At 44.5% G+C, this 17,450-nt stretch overlaps 1 long non-coding RNA gene and 2 pseudogenes across 1 annotated transcript; 1 reads left to right on the top strand and 2 right to left on the bottom strand.

Annotated features, from left to right (window-relative positions):
• Positions 1 to 230: 230 nt before the first annotated feature.
• Positions 231 to 2,705, bottom strand: LOC149345094 (uncharacterized). Its single transcript, XR_016282815.1, has 2 exons — positions 1,981 to 2,705; positions 231 to 1,790 (listed from the first exon to the last, which is right to left on the bottom strand). It is a non-coding gene; the product is annotated as an uncharacterized LOC149345094 (long non-coding RNA).
• A 5,923-nt stretch (positions 2,706 to 8,628) lies between these two features.
• On the top strand, positions 8,629 to 11,561 carry LOC149345093 (uncharacterized; annotated as a pseudogene).
• Positions 11,562 to 14,712: 3,151 nt separating this feature from the next.
• LOC149345092 (uncharacterized) lies at positions 14,713 to 16,365 on the bottom strand (annotated as a pseudogene).
• Between the last annotated feature and the right edge of the window lie 1,085 nt (positions 16,366 to 17,450).

Genomic DNA, 17,450 nt, shown 5'->3' with positions numbered 1-17,450 from the left:
GCGCTTCGTGGCCTGTAAAAAGAGCGTTGTGTACTCGATACCACTTGCCTGTGGTAAGCAGTACATTGGCCAAACTGGCAGGTGCCTTAATGAAAGGCTGAGGGAGCACGCAAGATATGTAAAGAAGAAGTCACGTAGCAAAATGATTGACCATATTCGGAATTGCCGCAACTGCACTCCCGCGCTCGAAAAAACTTCAGTACTGCGCCGGTGCAAGACACAACTTGGAAGAGAGATAATTGAGGCCAATGAGATAGGAAAATCGGGTAACTCGTGTGTCAGCAATCCTTCAATTTTGCTCTCAAAAAAAGAAATCAGTTATCTTGCGCAGAATTAGAGCTCGAAACATGCATTCACTCGTGCGATGGTGGGATCTGTGCTGATATGATATATGTATGCTAAGTCTCTTCTTTCCCTTTTCGTGTTTGATAAGAGCAGCTGCTGTATTTAAGCAATGTTATGTCAATAAACACCTGAGTTGTTAGTAAGCGCTTGTCCTGTCTACCTCGTTCCTTTGTGTCGTGTCTTTTGCGCAAAAAACCCACAATGATTCGGAACTAAGTATTCATATTCGATTCGTATTCGAAAAATTTGATATTCGCACACCCCTAATAATAAGACATGTTGCTGACATGTGTAGCCTACTTGCAGCTGCTTGACGCATCTGGAAAGAGAGAACTCTTCCCTCCCATTGTAAGGAAAGGGGGGTGCCAGCCTGTCCCCACCACACCTGAGGCTCGTCACTAACCTGTTTGCAGGTGCTGGTGTACGAGCAGCCACGACCCTAGCCATGCAGATGTGCCACTGCTATAGCTACTGCTTATCACTGTCATATGACTTGGCCTTTCTGCAGCAGATTTCAGTTTTCCTCCAATGCGCCGCACCTATCATTGCTGCGTTGCCGGCTGATCTGCGCCACTGTGCAGCTGTGGTCCAGCCCCATCTCATTGCGTTCTCATATTGCCAACGCTGTCATGGATAGCGTGCTTCCCAAATTAAATAAGCTGCAGTGTGTCTCGCATCAGGGCGAAGCTCTCAGTACTGACAGCCACGCTGCCTGTGAAGGGCTCTTTGCAGATGTTCTGCAGCAGGATGGCAGTGTCATCATCATCATCAGCCTGACTACGCCCACTGCAGGGCAAAGGCCTCTCCCACGTCTCTCCAATTAACCCTGTCCTTCGCCAGCTGTGGCCGCCGTATCCCGGCAAACTGCTTAATCTCATCCACCCACGTACCTTTCTGCCGCCCCCTGCTATGCTAGCCTTCTTTAAGGACCCTTAAGGACCAGCGGTTATTTTGCCTTCGGATTACATACCCTGCTCAAGCCGCATTCGAGGCTGAACGGTAGCTATGCAGTTAAAAGGTTTCATGTGCACATTTAAAAAAATTGATCAGGAATCATTATTTACCAGGTAAGTGGATATATTCAGGCCGCTTTCAGTTTGGGCATATTGCCGCTTTGCACATAGTTTTTCTGCAGTGCTACGAGGTACGCCTTAATGAGGTTTCACTGTACTTATGAGTAGTAAGGTTGCTGAATTTTATGCGTCTCAACGTGAAATCTGAACTGACTGATACACCTCCTGCAGTGAGGCCCATGACCCAAGTGTAAAAGTGAAGTTCTGATCTACTGCTATGCGATGCATTCAGAACAGGTGCTGCCCTTGATGGCCTCACAAATAAATTTGACAACAATGGCAACACAGACATCAAAGTTTGCTCTCCACCATTGGTGCCATGTTTGCTGCTGCTCTAATGTCATTTTCCACAGTGGCCCACTCACAACTCACCTCAATCCTGGTAAATACAAGAGGGGGGGGGGGGGGTACTGTGCACAAAAAGACATGGACAAGAAGATAACACAACAAGCGCAGTATGGACAAGAAGATAACACAACAATGTTCTTGTCCATGTCTTTTTGTGTGCAGTACCCCCCCCTTGTATTTACCGTGATTGACCGACTAGCCCAACAACGTACACCTCAATCCTGACCGCGGTGCCAAACCAGCAAACAACCTATAAGTGGTACTGTGCGGATGGATCTTATGGCCATGCCACTGCTCTAATTACATCACACCACTTTCTCTCAGTCCCATGGCGACATTCCGAGCAAAGGTGGGGGAAGGAGGAAGTTGGAGCACCACAAAAGGCAAATGTACAACAGGGACACAGTGCAGTGGCCTCGCTCAAAGCTCTTGCCCAGAGCTCAAACAGCACAGGCATTTCTGGCTGAGCTTACAACTTTTGTCACACCCAAGTTGACAGCTCACCAGCCACACACACCGCAACAATCACACACGCCAACAGTGCAAGGTCTGGCGATATGATGTTAAGCCATCTGTGCTTTAACCAACCCGAAATTCTTACCCCTCAGTCCAGTAGATGACCTCGGTTCTCTCCGGCGATACACCCAGCCTGTTCACAGCTATGGTAAATTATCATTTCGACCTCTCAGATTCCCTCACCAAGAGGCATGAGGGCAATTGATTACTGTTTGGTTCTTCGGACCAAGAGGCATTTAGGAATAACTACAATTTCTGGGTAAACACTCCCTGAAGGGGCCACAGAAAATCCTCCACCAAGGCTGCAAATTATACTGTTTGAACAGAAATTACTTTTTGTTGTTTATTTATCAGTTTATCTGTACCTCAACGGGCCGAAGGCAGCATTATATAAGGGGTGGGCTGACATGTAACCTCCTGCCACAGAATTTTTCACAAAAAGCAATCTGAAGAGCTAAACTGCCCATCCACATCCTTGAGGCTTTTTTTCCTCTCATAATTCCAGCTGCACTGGAAGCCCTACGTTGGTGCTTGAACCTGAATGCCACACACCCATAGGTGCGCCGCACACATCTTTTATCAGCATAGCGCCACGTAAGATCATGACAATGCCGCATTTGAGGTGAAGAGGTGCAAGTACACAAAACAGTAGGAACGAAACGAAAACACTAATGCTGTGTGAGTCATCCCTGAGCTCCATCTTTTGGCTGCCTCAAAAAGTGAAACTACAACAAATATCGACTTTTAACTTGTGGGGAAAAAAAAAAGAGAAACATAGAAGGAACAACATAAACAACGCCTCGTCCTTGTCTTTCCATGTGTGCTTCAAATATGGGAACTACTCCCTCGTTCAGCTACCTGTCCTACCTACATTCGCCTATGGCTTTTCGCCTCTGCTTGTCTCTAGGGGCACAAACGTTCCCGGTTTCACAGCAGGAGGCCCACTTTCAAAATTATAATTTGCTAGATCCATAACAGTCGAGTTGCTTTGTTCACTATACGGGCAGGCTTTGTTCACCTGGGGTCTGCAGGTGAAAGCCATATTAAGAGTTAATGTTCCCACGTTTTCTTTGTTTTTTCTTTCTACTTGACAGCCAGGGCAAAAAACTGCCACTCACCCGTGCAAAGCAAATGGCCACATAATCATCATAACCACAATGACCTGTCACACACTGAAACAGTGCCTTGTGAGCTTTATGCACCTCACAAGCTTCCAAAATATCAAAGGACATCAAGCACTTTGCCCACAATGTTCCCCTTCTTAAGGCCTCTTTGCAGTATCACCCGTAATAAGCTCTTAAGCTTAGAGGCCTTAAAAGAAAGCTTGCTTTTCCAGTTGCCTCATGCGCTCCATGCTAGTTAGCTACGTGGGTCCAAGCACCTTCCCCGTGTAATACCGAAGCTCAGTGCAGGTGGCACAGCACTAGTTTTAAAATTCACAGGAGGTGGAGAGCTCACCTAGTGGCGCCTTAAAGCCTTTGCTGCTTCCGCATTCTATCGTCCCATTTTGTTCAGCCTCTGCGCCAGCAAGAGAACGCCGGACTCGATGCAGGAATCGGGAAGGTCCGTGCCTACAAGTAAAATGCATTTCGGTTTTTCAAGTGCCGTTTTCTGAAATGAAAATAAATTTAAAAGAACATGTTTACGCGCTGCAGACACCAAAGCGTAATCGCTTATCTCGCCGCAATTAGTGCCCCTGTTTCGGAAAGCGGCTCGTATGGATAAACAGCAACACAACTGTAAAATGAACCATTAAATCAGTAACCTAAACACTTTCCTATTAGCGGGGGCACAAAAAATCGGACCGCGCACAAAACTCATCGCATAAACGGTTAGTTCAACCGGGCTGTTGTCAAAAGTTTCCCGCCTTTTTTTCGGGCGCACGCTAACCATGCGTGTTTTACATGACCAAAAGTTACGTTGGGCCGGGCTGACAAAAGGTACAAAAACTTACTCAGCGCATATTATGTTCTGTCGAACTGCACTGAGTTTTTCAGCAGAACTCAGGATAAAACAGACGAGTCTCACCTTTAGGGCCTTTGTGTCCACTGCCGAGCAAGCGGGCTCAGTGCTAGTCCTGGGTGATCTGCAAACACAAAATATTCGGGCGCAAGGAAGTTCAAAATGAAATGCCGAATGCCATATAACGGGCAATCACTCAATACATACCAAAAGACAGGAAGAACAGAGAAATTGCTCACGGGCAAAACGAGCGCGCGTACCTCCCACCGTCCGGCCATTCTCCTACTGCAAGCATTGGCAATGCTCGGCTCGGCTCGCTCGGCTGTAGCTGGGCTCAAACATGACAAAAACAACAAAAAATTGGCCGGACGTGGCGTCATTTTTCAAACCGGATGCGACGTCACGGGTGAAAATAACGCTTGCGTTATTGCGACCGGGTCGCAGGAGACACTTCCCCAGTTCGCTGCAGCGGCGGCCGGCCTACGTCATCAGCGCACGTGTTTCTGGCCGGATGGGCAAAACATACACTGTACCGAGGAGGCTCTCACAGGGAGAAGAAAGGCTGCAGGGCGTCTCGAATCGGGGAACAGAGGCGGCGGGGGAGGACTCGACACCGGTAAAACCGGTACAGAACCGAAAGTGGAGGATTTTGCCCATCGAGCGTCGTCTTCTCCGCAGTACAGGGTTGCTTGGACACCACGTGATGGCACTCTACCAATGGAGTCGCGAGCGGCGTTTATCAAACAGACGCGCAACTCTGCTACCTTTGGTAGCATATACAGTAACTCTGGATGGATGGATGGATGGATGGATGGATGGATGGATGGATGGATGGATGGATGGATGGATGGATGGATGGATGGACGGACGGACGGACGGACGGACGGACGGACGGACGGACGGACGGACGGACGGACGGACGGACGGACGGATGGACGGACGGACGGATGGATGGATGGATGGATGGACGGATGGATGGATGGATGGATGGATGGATGGATGGATGGATGGATGGATGGATGGATGGATGGATGGATGGATGGATGGATGGATGGGTGGGTGGATGGATGGATGGATGGATGGATGGATGGATGGATGGATGGATGGATGGATGGATGGATGGATGGATGGATGGATGGATGGATGGATGGATGGATGGGTGGGTGGATGGATGGGTGAGTGGGTGGGTGGGTGGGTGGGTGGGTGGACGGACGGAAGGAAGGATGGGAGCGCCCCCTTTGAAACGGGGTGGTGGCAATTGCCACCATGCTCAGCTTTTCTTTATTATTTTTTGTTTACTGTGTTGGAAATTCTCATTAAGATTCGCCATCATCTTTACCTACGGTTTCCTACAATTCTAACCTTATGCCACACCTTTGCTCTTCAGCCCAACTTCATTATCTCGGTAGATTTCCTGTAGAAAATCAATTACCTCACTGGCGGCCGCAGCGCCCCCCTACGAAGCTCTCTGAACACCAACGGCCTAGAGCAGCCCGTGGAATTCGAGATTTTCTGGACATGTCCTACATTCTTGGAAAAAAGATTAATATTTGAAAATTCTAAGGTACAGTAATGGAAATATTGAAGGTAATGGTCTATCCTTTCTATATGTAGCAGATTCTTAAAAAGTTTTCATCGCTCGTATCGAGCAGTTGACAATAGGAAAAACGTTAATACGAAAAAAAAATGCAAGCCTATCGATGGGACATTGCTATAATGAAATCTTCCAGTATATGAAAAAAAAAATGCGTTCATACACTCTTTCCTATTCAAAAATGTTTTTTTTTCCGGAATTGTTGGGTATGAAATGGATGAGAACGAGAAACGGCAGGCCTCGATAACTGCTGTGGGCAGAGTGAAGCTTTTTTCTGTTGCTAAACACGTTTGGTATGTTGCACGCGTAATAATATTCGTGAGCAGTTTTTGCTGTAATTCACTAAGCATGCAGTGTTTAGTAAAGCTCTCCCTGACGAAACTTTTTTTGTCATTTTTTATTTTGGAGACTGACAACCGCTAGCGGCGTTATGTAGACGCGTGTGAGGCAAGGTCAGTGATCGCCTCAATGTTCCGACTTGTTACGCCTGGCTCAATTTTCGAAGTTGCTTTACATGTAAAAAAATTTCTAAAAATCAAAATAATCAAAATGTTTGCTTGCACCTGAATGAGCGTTTGCATATGAGCGATGGCTCCGCAAATAAATTGTTTTGGGGTTGCGCGTGCGCTGTAATCGGCATTAAAATAAATATACCAACCGCTTATCTCCGTTGTAGCGATTGACCAAACTAGAGCATTTTTTCTCTTAGCCGTATATAGCAAGCAGCTGGTAGGCGCATTTCGAGCGTGTTTTCGTTTTTCTCTTCAGCCTAGCGTGTCGCCTTAAAGGGTCAGTCCACTCATCGAGATGAGTCTATAAATAATGGCATATTTTGGTAGTTGGCACCCTATAACATCAATAACGAGGGAACTGCTCCCGCTTTAGACAGGAATTTATATTTTATTTCGGCGTTAAAAGTCGCGTAAAAATGCATGGTGGCGACCCCAAACGTTCATTGTTTTTGCTGCAGTTGGTAGTCTTTTTTTGTAGAAGCATAAGTGAATATACTACGTACCGTTTGTATACCCCAATGTCAGAGTAACGTACGTTTTGTTCTAGTAAACTGTAGAAGGCGTACCGCTCGCTTTTTCTCTAAATCACATGAATATTTTTAGTTACACGTACGATAAACGCAGCCACATTCCCACTTTTAGTTCAGCGTATGCTAGCAGAAACGCAAAAATAAATTCAGCCTATAGTGGCGACATCTGGTTGTCAGGACGGGAACCATTGCTGTAAACAAACCGACTCTCCGCAGAATCGTCACTCTAATTATTAAAATAAAGCAAATTTATCACTTATACGTTTTCTTATAGGCGAGATGAGACGAAGCGAAAGACCGGCACCCCATTTATGGCCAGTGAACGCTGTCAAAAGGCAGCAACAACGAGAATTCAGTCCGAAGCGAGAGGTCCGGCTACAGTGTACTAGAAAGCCTTTCTAGCACACTCTAGTCCGGCTTCGACGAGCGCCGCCATTTTTGTCGCCGCGCGGCGGAAATCCAGATGGTTGCCAGATGAGACTACCATCTCATACAGATGTGTTCCCACATCAATAAATTCTATTTTAAAATGTTCTACTGCACTTCTTGACACCACACCTGGCTAAACGGTAATTTGAGTAAAGAGCTATCAGTTGACGCAAAGAAAATATGATCGATAAAATTCAGTAGACTGACCCTTTAAGGCCACTTTATTTTAAGTTAAAATAAAACTTTTTCCATTATTATTCAGCGAAACACGTAAAAAAATCCCTATTATTTGGCCAACAAACCTGCATGCACCGAACTGCTCAGCCACCCAACGAAATTAAGTATCCTGCGAAGATGGCCGCGCCAAAAAAAAAAAGGGCATTTACCTCAAATTCCACGTCTTACATGATCTCGTTATTTGCTTGCGATACCCATTTCGTCGTTACGGTACCGGCTTTTTCGTCAACAATCTGCTTCACGGAGTGGGCCTGATCCACTAGCAGTTCTTTTTTCAAATTTGCGCAGCGAAAGAAAAAATTCACTGTTCACTATTTCTTCGAACCTACATCTCTGACTGTACTGTCGCAACACAAAGAAATGCGAACAGCGCGGTGCCTAGGCGCTCCGCTGTTGGAATTTATTTTCGTCACGCTTATACCTGGCTCGCAACACAAATACGCTAGAGACAACCGTGATACACTAATATACCACTCTAGCGTCTTTTTGCTGCTACCCAGATAAAAACGCATTGAAGATAAATTCTGACTGAGCAGCGCGTGGGCGCCGTGCTGTTCGCATTCCTTTCTAGCGCCCCTGTACATTTTGCTAATCCTCTGAAGCTCGTCAGCGTTCAGGTACGAGGGAAAAAGCTCGCGACTGCACAAAGAGATTTGGAGGCTGGCCAACACGTGCAAAGTACGTGCAGAACTGGCTTTTCTTCAGTAGAAAGCGCGCTGCTTGGGCAGCTACTCAATGGGAGGGGTGACCGGTTTGCCCGGTCAAAAGTGCGGAGTCGGCCGAAGAGGGCGCTTTTCACTGGCGTCTGCAGCGCCCCCCTGAGCTGCAGCGGCGAGCAGCGGAAACTCGGGGCGCCGCCGAAGCAGACGCTCTGCTAGCTTTGCGTGGACGTGCGACGGGAGAGCTGCGCGAGGCGCTGTGTTCGCGATGACAGACGCGGTCCCGCCGAAGCGAAACAGTGGCACGAAGTATTGTTGCATCGTGGGCTGCCACAACAGTACGCGCAACACTAAAGGAGGAGATCCACCAGTTCAACTCTACCGATTCCCGGGCAAGTGGTACGAGAAAGAAAGGCGACAAGCATGGGTCACCGCAGTAAGAAGAACCAAGTAAGTCATATCTGTTATCTCGATTAATGCTCTGGCTGTTGCAGTTTTTTGCTTGGTTTAGTCTCTACCAACTCAACTCAGTAACGGAAGGCACGCAAGCGGCGGCTGCGGCAGTTGTTTCTGGCATTCACTGCCTTCTGCCTGCAGGAGAGTTGTAAAAGTCGAGTCATGATTGCGTGGCGAGAACGTTGCGTTTTGATACCCTGTATTTTATCAGGCGGAGCCGTCGCTACGTACAGTCCTCTATCGTTTTCCAGTAAACAAGTGCCAAGTTAGTTAAATAAGTAGGATAGCAAGTTGTCTGTCAGGTGACGTTCATTTTGAAGGGAAAGCACGGCGCGAACGGGGACCGTGGACGAGGGACGGCGCTCGCTTTGTGTGCTCTTCTTTCTCCGGGAAGTGTCCCCGTTCGGGCTACGTTGTCCGTTCAAAATGAGGTTTCATAAGTGTTGCGTTGTTATTACTGCGTACGTTGTCAAAGGCTCGGCTGCATGCTATTTACGTGCCGACAACGCGTTTAGAAGTGTCGAAACAGATTGGCTTGTAATGTAAACGTTTTGTTCGTTTGCTTTGGTTTTCCATTTTGATACTTCGGTTTTGTTTAAACTGCGCTGACAAATTACTCGTTTTTTTTTCACAGTTGCTACCTTTGGATTTTTGCGAGTTTCGTTTCCGCTTGCATGTGTGCATTCGCGCATAATAAATATTGTTGCACTTAACCAACTAGACTTGGAAGATTAGCAGGCACTTAGCACATAACTGGCCATTGTGTTATATCTGAATTATTCTAGTATTTGTACAAAATAAATCAACATTCTCTTTTCTTGTACAGTCCTGACGGCACTCTGTGGCAGCCCAAGGAACACACACGAATTTGCAGCTCACATTTTGTCGGCAACTGCAGGAGCGATATTACCCAACACCCATCCTACATCCCAACCATTCTTCCGCCTGCGTACTGAAAGAAGCCACCCGACCAAGAAAGGGCACAAAGGTATGAAACCAAGGTGGAGCTGAAATAATAAACTACAAGCGTGTGTTTTCTGTCATTGTATTCAGTTCCCTTATTTATGCAAAAAATGAGCGCATGTTCGTCCAGCGTTTATTTCAGCTATGCACACAGTTGTTTGATTTCAAGACTGGTTTGTTTCCAGCCTACATGACTGGCATTGATCTTGTTCTTTGACTGTGCAATACAGATGGCAAAAGCGTTTCAACCAGGCAACCTTATCCAGATATCTGGACGCAGCAGCTGTACATCCATCACAAACCGCAGCTGCTGTAGCAACGACACAGTTGTCAGAAACGTTCCCTTCAGACAAGCTAGACGCTGATCGAATACAATGGATTTCAGTGAAGCCTCTCTGGAAACAAGCACGAGTCTTTTATGCAACAGCGTCAACACTTCATATCCTTAAGTGCACGCAAGCGGCTCAAGAGAAGATGGCCAACACACTGCAAAGAGCGATGCTGCAAGACCATCCTTTAATTATAGGGGAATGCAAACAGCGGTGGGACCAGTGCAATCACTATTTATTTGCATTAATGTTCTTTCAACTGACCCATGCTGTGATAGATTCGACTAAACACTGTGCCCCATTTTCTTTCATTTTTTCAGTCATGCCAGACAGAAGAATCTGCGACTTCAGGAAAGCTGAGCATACTTCTTTCAGCAACAAATGGCATCGAGGCCTCAAGTCAAGTTGTGCACACAGATATGTCACAAGGTTGGACTGATCAGCTACATTGTGACGTTGTCTTGCTTGTAACACACAAAATAACTCCTATTACAATTCACTTAGAGTTTGGCAATGTATATTTTTAATTTCCTAATCTACCAAACTTTTTTTTTTATCATATCATGGCAACATGGATTTTGTTTTGGAATGAATATGTTTAATTGCAGTAGTGGGAATATTATTTTTCATTTGTTATTCCCTCTTATAGAAATTTCATTTTTATTTCATCTTGATGCTTGCTTGTTTGTCCTCTCCTGAAGGTTGCGAGCACGGATGGAAATTGGAAGAGGAGCTGTGGATTTCACGGCTTCGAGTCCCTAAAGGAAAAGAAGAGGCACTGCAGGATGTGTGTGGTGTCACACTACAAATTTTTTGCCTCCTTTTGAACTTGTTGCCTCCACCAAAGTACAGATACAATTTCATTTCAAGGCAAAGCAAGCTTTGCTTGTTCCTCATCAAGCTAAGGCTTGGCATTATGTACAGTGCCTTGGGAGCAATGTTCAGCATTACAGCCACGACAGCATCAACTGTGTTTAGGAAAACACTGGGTATTCTAAGCGTTGCTTTGAAGAATTGAGTGTTCATGCCATCACGAGAAATAATCAAACTTTCTCTGCCCGCCCCATTTAAAGAAAGCTATCCAAATTGTACGCTAATAATAGACTGCACCGAGATCCGCACAGAAATGTCCTCGAATCCTGATTCTAACACATGCTGTATTCTCATTGCAAGGGCGGGTACACTTTGAAGGTCGTAATAGGAATAGTTCCTAATGGCATGATAAGTTTTGTATCCAAGGTGTACGGAGGGCGGCACACTGACTCGTTCGTAACTCAAGACTCCGGCTTCTTGCAGCTTACCAAACCAGGCGATTTAATCCTGAGCGACAAAGGATTTCCAAGCATTCGTACAACTGTGGAGGGGAAAGGTGCTGTGCTGCGCATGCCTCCCATCAATTCAGGAGGAGCTCAGCTGTCAGAACAGAATATGGAGAAGACACACCGGATTGCATCTGCACGCATCCACGTATAAAGAGTAATCCAAAGGTTGAAGATTTATCATATCCTCAGCAACAGGGTACCTGTAAGCTTGGTGTCGCACATGGACAAAGTAATTTCAGTTTGTGCTGCTCTTGTGAACATGCAGGCATCAATTATTAAGAAGTAGAACCGCTTGACCTTATGGTGTGTGAATAGATTGTTCGTGCTTGCATGCATTATACCTATCTTTAAGAGAGAAGATTTGTGATTTCATGTTGTGTGAATAGATTGTTCGTGCTTGCATGCATTATACCTATCTGTAAGAGAGAAGATTTGTGATTTCATGTTGTGTGAATAGATTGTTCGTGCTTGCATGCATTATACCTATCTTTAAGAGAGAAGATTTGTGATTTCATGCTGTGTGAATAGATTGTTCGTGCTTGCATGCATTATACCTGCCTTTAATAGAGAAGATTTGTGATTTCATGTTGTGTGAATAGATTGTTCGTGCTTGCATGCATTATACCTATCTTTAAGAGAGAAGATTTGTGATTTTATGTTGTGTGAATAGATTGTTCGTGCTTGCATGCATTATACCTATCTTTAAGAGAGAAGATTTGTGATTCCATGTTGTGTGAATAGAATGTTTGTGCTTGCATTGATTATACCTATCTTTAAGAGAGAATATTTGTGATTTCATGTTGTGTGAATAGATTGTTCGTGCTTGCATGCATTATACCTATCTTTAAGAGAGAAGATTTGTGATTTCATGTTGTGTGAATAGATTGTTCGTGCTTGCATGCATTATACCTATCTTTAAGAGAGAAGATTTGTGATTTCATGTTGTGTGAATAGATTGTTCATGCTTGCATGCATTATACCTATCTTTAAGAGAGAATATTTGTGATTTCATGTTGTGTGAATAGATTGTTCGTGCTTGCATGCATTATACCTATCTTTAAGAGAGAAGATTTGTGATTTCATGTTGTGTGAATAGATTGTTCGTACTTGCATGCATTATACCTATCTTTAAGAGAGAAGATTTGTGATTTCATGTTGTGTGAATAGATTGTTCGTGCTTGCATGCATTATACCTATCTTTAAGAGAGAAGATTTGTGATTTCTTGTTGTGTGAATAGATTGTTCGTGCTTGCATTCATTATACCTATCTGTAAAAGATAAGATCTGTGATTTCATGTTAGCACAAATGTGGCACCACTATGTGCAGTTCAGACAATGAAGGGGTACATTAAAGACAGCATTGTGTTTGTGTTCCTTGGCTTTTATCATGTAGCAACAATTTTTGTAAGGGTGGTTTTCACACTACAGGTGCATGCATTTATTGCTACATTCAGGCATCCAAACCAGCAAAATGCTGTAATCAAAGCACTAGTAAAAGGCAGTATGCAGCACACAAATAGCATCACAGCACAGGTTTATTGCACTCAGCCTGCAAGCACACTCAGCACTCATGAATTACTTAAATGACAGAGTAATGACCAAAGAGCAGAGCTGACTGTCTTACAGAAGGACGCTTACATAATTTGTACACTTCCCTAATGGTGCAAAGGACACTCAAGGAAAAAAACTCTTGTGCAGTATACAGTTCATAACCACTGTACCTTCAAAAGCTGTTTGCTTTACTAAAGTATGAAGGATATTTTTACGGTGCGTAAGGACACATGAAAATGCCATGTGGTAGTAATAGATACTGTAGGCTGGTGCGTTTAGATTACAACAGATTAAGATGCAAGGAATAGCACCTGCCATATTTTATTAACGCCTGTTTTACTATACAGTATATCTAATATGTCTAGCTGCCATGTTCGCTCAGGGGTAGTTGCTTGGCTGCTGACCCTGGCAGCCTGTTTGCTGTGCGATGTCAATGCACGGTAAAAAACGTCGAAATTATCTTCAGCCCTTCACTGCGGCGTCCCTCATAGCCAGAGTTTCTTTGGGACTTTAAAACACCATAAACCAAACCTAGTGATCCCTGCACTTACGGTCTGCTGCCAGTGAAGAGAGCAGTACTTTCTGCATAAAGACAACTCTGCCTGCCGAATAGTCCTTGGACAAAGCCAGACACTGCTAATGCAGCAGTAGGTTTAGGAATTCATTACCTTTTCTGCGTGTTCGACAGAAAGATGTAAGACAGATGGCAGGATTCTTTATCACAGTCTGTGTCAAGAAAGCCAAGCTCAAAATTCTGAGCTGAGTAGTAATCGAGTTGGTGGGGCTTACACATAAACCTTGTCATTAACTTTTATCGCTTATTTCACTTATGCTTTCCTGAAATAAGTCTACTATCACTAATGGTGATTTTGGCATACTGTGCATTAGTACAGGTATTGCTGCTAGCTGCTACCATTTTAAGCAGATGAAATGTTTCTCACTAATAGCCAACAGATATTGAGTGCCAGAACCATGCACTTAAGCATCTTGGATCCATCAAAGCACGAAAAGTCAAACGTTCTACACATTTACAGTAGCCAAAGAAGCCGAGACCTCTCTTTATGAATGGAATTGGAGGCTCATATAGAAAAATGTGACAGATGCATCTTACACAAGTGCTAAATATCCCATCTCTAAATGCCTGAAGGAGTAAAAAAGTCGAAGACGATTCTTTATCCTACAGCCGTCACTAAGTTTACCACTTGGTCATTTTCCTCACTTTCGTGTTATATGATGTTGCATGGAACAAGAATGAAAAATTTGCACTTCAGCTAGACAAAGAACAAGTGTGAGTACTGCCTGAAAGGGCAAAGGGAAACTACAAGATGTCTACTTTTTCATCCTTTAAACAATCAGAGTTGCTTCCAAAAGTCTTCTGGCAAGCAGCAGCTACCCCACATTTCTGCTTGCCGCCAGTCAGATGCATGTCATATAGTACACCACAACCTTTGAATAATGAAAACTGTAAATGTTGTCTTCCTTTGCCCCTCAAAGTTTCTCTGGAACGCAAGCAAGCGCTTGACTCTATCTTGCCGACTGTATTGAGCGATGAGGTTTATCATGACGCTCAACAAAATAACTACCAAAGTAGATGAGGTCACTTAGACCACACAGACTAGCAGTTGTGCAGTGCAACACTATGTCATAAGCCAGGGACAGCTGCAATTATTTACAACATAAATATTGTTCGAATAAAAAATGAAAACTCAGAAAGGAAAAGCATGTGCGCAAAACTTTGAAGGAAGCTATACAAAGCAAGGAAAACAAGGCAAATACACAAATCATTAGGGCCATTTTTTCTACCTACACTTGTGTAACTAGTGTATTATGATTTTATGATACACTTCCTACACCAGTGTAGGTAAAAAAAATGGCCCTACTGTAATCTAGAGCAAAGAATTAATGAGAAACTTGAAATAAAAGTACTCCATTTTGGGGATTAAATTCCAGAGGAAGGCCTCGTCTCGAATCACCTTAATCATAACAGAATGCTTTGGTGTGTATACATAGAGTAGGGCCCTTTGGAGATTAAGAACATACGATTGTGTTTGAAGTATAATATGCATGCGTCTTTTTCAGTTCAATGACATCCTCAATGAATGTTAAATAGGGAAGGTAGCTGCACCTTTCTTCATAATTGATAAAAGGCCTTTCTCTGTACTTGTGCGTGCACTTAATTTCAATTAGTACCGTTTCTCCGTCAATCTTCGCGAGTCCGTCGGGGCTGCAGCACAGCCATGGCTGCTCTGGGAGCACAAGTCCAGTCTATAAAATGAGGAATTGGAATCAGCACTTGAGTTGGAATGGCCGCAAAATAGGAAACTGGGCACACAAGGAGCAACTCATGCCATGTAAAGCAATATAACTTACTTGCACAATGCGTACACCGTGCTTTTTCTGAAGCTCTTCACGTGCTGTGGCTTCTGTCTTGATGCCTAGTGAAATGTATTTGCGTGCTCAATATTAGTGAAAAACTTATGAAGATTAGGTTTGAATATCAGCTTGTTCTTGCGGTGCAACTTTGTGACCGATGAAATTACTGCATATGCAGTTTGTTTAAATGTTCAATGCTGTTCAGGTGCATACCATAGTGCATTGCAGCACTTCTGTAAGATGATGCGTTGACTAGCTGTTGAGCTGCTCTTTCCAAACCATTATCACTATTTTTGGTCTTGATAGTGTGGGCCTTTGTGCTGCTGACACGAACCGAGCGCTCTTCATGCCGTCTGCAAAATGTCAGAGGGGCAAACAAAGTCATGTAATGTATGGAAGATGTGCTTGCCACCTTATACTATAATTTAATTACGTACCGTGAACAATTTGCCTGACGCAGTGTGAGCAGGCATAAATCAACTAGGGTACCATCAATGAATACCTTTTTAATGTTGGTTTGAGCCTTTTCGGGGCTCAACTCTGCTAGAAAATCTCGCACTCGAGTTTCTTTTTCATTTATAATATCAAGATACCTGTAAACAGGTCTCTTCAACATTGGGTCGAGTAAGTCCTCCAATATTTCTTTTTCCCGTGTTGTCGACACTGTTTCCACGATGCCGTTGAGCACGTCAGTGCACATCATGTCGACAGCACTTGAATTCTGCAGTTGCAGTATTTCTTTTAGAGGGCACATAATGCTGGGATAATTCAGCAGAATGCTGGGATCTGCAGGTTGTGCATTAGGAACCTCTGTGTCTGGACCTGTTATGGAATATGAGAAAAACAGGTGAACAGCTTAATGTTTTACTCAAAAATCAAAAGAGAGAGACTTTAATAAATAAAGAAGAGATTCAAAAATCAAAGTGCAGTGTTAAGGTGTGGCACATTGGACATTCAGCATTAAAAAGAGGTGAACAATACTGCTGCTGCCTGGAAAGAATCTCCAAAGTATTCAGCATCGATGCATTTAGTGATGTAGTGCTATCTACCGCATGAAAGCTTTGTTAACTCACAAGGGAAGCGACCCAACACATCCTGGTCCAGGCGCCTTTTCGGCTTGCCAGTTGGCTTGCCCCATTTCTGAGGCTGGCTTGTGCATGAATGAACTTCTTCATTCACATGAAAGCACACCGCAGCAGCGTGCTTGCATCGAGCCGTGACACCAGCTTTGCAAGTACATTTTCCTCTTGCGATGAAAAACTCCTGTTTTTCCGGGCATGACGACACCAACTAAGAAAGGCAGAAATAAAGAGCCAACAGGTAACAGAAATTGGTCGCTACTTTGTAGGTGCAACTGTTTACTCAAACTTGCTGTGTGCTTTTACATCAGAGCTCAACATGCATAAAACATACAGGAGCCTGAAACATGACGGCGCATATCTCTGCCGCAATGTTCCGGGAGCACCAACGATCGCGAAAATTCAAGCAAAAGACGAATTCACGTCTTTCATAATATAATGTCATCAGTATAATGTTTCGCGAGTGTGTGCACACCCTCGCTAATTATGGGAACATATGTAGCGCGCGCGTGACACAAGAGCGCCTGTGGTTCGGCACCACTCACACGGAACACCACATTCGTGGCACAGGTCTTACGAGTGTAAAGCTAACATTCTAGCAGAAATCAAGTACAAACATAGCTCAACAACTGAAAAAAAAGGAGGAGTTTAAAGTTTTCATAGAGTTTTCATAGAGTAGAGTTTTCATAAGTTCATAGAGTTTAAAGTTTATCTGCCTCACGACTGAGCGGGCGGGTTATGTTCGAGAGCGTGGAGCACGTCCGATACATTACCAGGTTTTCCACTCGACTTGCATGCTTGGCCGTGTAGGAACGTTTTTTCTCCGCTACGCGTACTTTCTTCCCCGATCTACATAATTTAATTTATTGAGGCCGCAATGTAAAAACCTAAGCGTATTTACTGGTTGATCCACTCTTACCGTGAACACGCGAGTATGCGGCCGCGCTCTTCGAAGCGCAAATGCGTCTGTCCCGACCGCGCATAAAAATGAAGTGGCAGGAGACGCGAAGCACCACCTCTAGATCTTCCTGCGCGTTTAGCTTCGACGTGCGGCGAGCGCGGCCGCCCCACTCACGTGATCAGCCTAGGAGTGGATCATCCTGTACACCGCATACAACAACCGAAAACTACGATCAGCGATTGCGTCGCTTCACTTCACAGGACTGATTGCA

The sequence above is a fragment of the Amblyomma mixtum genome, chromosome 5 (assembly GCF_055824585.1).
Source record: "Amblyomma mixtum isolate Tamu chromosome 5, ASM5582458v1, whole genome shotgun sequence".
Classification (NCBI taxonomy): Eukaryota; Metazoa; Arthropoda; class Arachnida; order Ixodida; family Ixodidae; genus Amblyomma; species Amblyomma mixtum.
The sequence above is the reverse complement of the archived record's forward strand: the minus strand, read 5'-3'. Positions and strand labels throughout refer to the sequence as shown.